Source organism: Macrobrachium nipponense, chromosome 37 (genome assembly GCF_015104395.2).
Source record: "Macrobrachium nipponense isolate FS-2020 chromosome 37, ASM1510439v2, whole genome shotgun sequence".
NCBI classification, from domain to species: domain Eukaryota; kingdom Metazoa; phylum Arthropoda; class Malacostraca; order Decapoda; family Palaemonidae; genus Macrobrachium; species Macrobrachium nipponense.
This window is the reverse complement of record NC_061097.1, coordinates 1,394,501-1,397,000: the sequence shown is the minus strand read 5'-3', so window position 1 is coordinate 1,397,000 and position 2,500 is coordinate 1,394,501.

The window sequence follows — 2,500 nt, the reverse complement described above, 5'->3', positions numbered from 1 at the left end:
TATTTATTGATAACAAGTATGCCAAGAGAACACAATGGGCTGTAACGGAATCTGCCAGTGACCTGCTGCTCTGCCTTACCAGGTCTCTGCTAGGAATGAGCTGAGCTTATTCAGACGAAACTCCGCACTTTGTCAATGCCGGTTTCTGCTTCGGATGGAATGTAATCAAAACCCGGAGGCCTGTTGTCATAATTAACCCGTGAGAAACGGGCTACAGAAGAGGATATCGAACGAGTTGCTTCGCAATTCTTTACTTTTACGTACATTCTTCCTCTGCTATTAGATTTCATAAGCGTATTGCGGCAATCGCTGCATAAAGCTGTTTAGACTGATAAAGTTAATTTGCTTACCACGAGAAGCATAATTCTTAGATAAATCATGTTATTTGAATGCACAATTCCTCCTTACTGGATGCTGTCTACAGGATGATTTACCTGCTCTAGCAAAAGCTCTATTAACGATGAATTTATTGTTTTTATTATTCATTAACAAATAAAAACGATATGCGTTACTTTTATTATTATTATTATTATTATTATTATTATTATTATTATTATTATTATTATTATTATTATTATTATTATTATTATCATTGGTGATATGCTATTTTATTTCATATCATTGGTATTATTGTTACCGATTCTTTTATTTTGATATTGAATAAGGAGACGGCGAATATAAGAGTTCCCTTTGTTCCCAGATCAGGAACTGAATCAAACATTTTCTATCATCTTTAAACCCTGGATCTTTTTCTAATAAGGAAATAGCAAGAGGCAACAAGAACTTAATCAATCATAACACTCTTATTGAGTTTAAACTTCGAAAAAAGGAATTATATCTAAATCTGGTTTATACGTATTTGTTTCATCCCACCTATTCTATTATTTTGTTATAATAATGATCCTCAGTGATGAACCAATTTCCTCATTGAGGAATTGTGAAATGATTAAAAAATCACTTGCTTTTGCTCTGTACATCTGGCAAAAACACCTTGATCAGCAGCAGTATCCAGGGAAACAGTTTCTCATTTAGTGCGCAGCTATGGAAGCTAGTGATGTGAGCTTCTTAATAGAAGGAACACGTTAAACACTTCCTGTAATGCATTGCACCTGAAACAACGAGAATCCGAAGCAAAATCCACAGAGCAGCGAGGGAGGCGATTCATGAGCTAATGGAATCCCGATGTTTATCTGTAGCTCAATCTTAACGATGGGGTTCACTCAAGGTGTGAAATAAAGATGGAACCCACCAGTCTTCTAAGTCTCTGTTTTGATATTCACATTTCCTTCCTTGAGGTCAGTTAATTATCTACGGTTGATTGCTTTATCTGTTCATCATTAACATCAGCAACTTTTCTGTACCATCTAATGCGGGCTGAGAAAAAAAAATAGAATTTCGAAAAACAAGAAAAACGAAAGAAAACGATATATGGAATAACTGAAGCAAAATTCATAAACAAAGGAGGGAACTGTATGACAGAGAACAGGAAAAAATGAATGAGGTTTCCTTTGGATTTCGGAGTTCTTGCAAGTGAAATATACTTTGCGTAATACTAAGCACTTGCATAAAATATGTACAAATGATCACCGCAGGCAATGAATCTCATGGAAATGCATTAGGGTCCCTTTGAGAATTGCGAATCCATACATGCAACATTTAATAGTAGAACGATCCCTACCGGTTTCCCACGTAGATAATAATCAAGATTTTAGCAATTTAGGTTTTTCTTTTGTTGTGAATTGTCTCAAGGAATTGCAGTATGACGAAGCATGGGCAGTTTGTCACAAGGACATGTTTATGGGCTGACTTTATCGCTCTATAGACAAACTTTTAGCTTTCCATCTTTTTCCCAGCTGGCAGAGTAACAGTGGTTTCTTCCCTGTAGGTCGTGAATTATGAGAGAAAAAGCAGTTCGGAGTTTTCTGTGAACTCATCTAAATTAGAACAGTTTAACTGTGGAAAGTGAAGATCTGAGAGTTTCTTTTAACCGAAGCAGATAGGAATCAAATTCTTTCATTCTGATTTGAATTTGAAGAGAATTTCTGTTAACTGCATCTTCATGTGAGGTTTCACACAAAGACATCTCGTTCAAAGAAAGTCTTGGTCTTTAGTCGGGTGCACCATCCTTTCTGAGCGAAGCAGAGTAATCAAAAGATTTCTATGACTTCTTCACTTTCTAAATTATCCTAATGAGCGAAACACACCGAAATTGAATTAAGTACGGTGGTTCGTCGTGAAATGTGAGCAGTCTGAAAAGCAGGTGTTTGTCATAATGCTGATTTAGTTCTGCTATCATAAAAATTACTATTGTTATTAAACATTAACATACGAACCTGCTATATATCTTTGATTTCGAAGTCTCTACAAGATAAGAAATTTAAGTAAGCTAGTGTTAGATCCACACCGGAAATTTCGATAATTGGTGATTGACACCTAAACAATCGGACAAGTGAAAATCTGTCATTGATGGTTTAGTTTTTTTTTATTAACTGTAAAATTA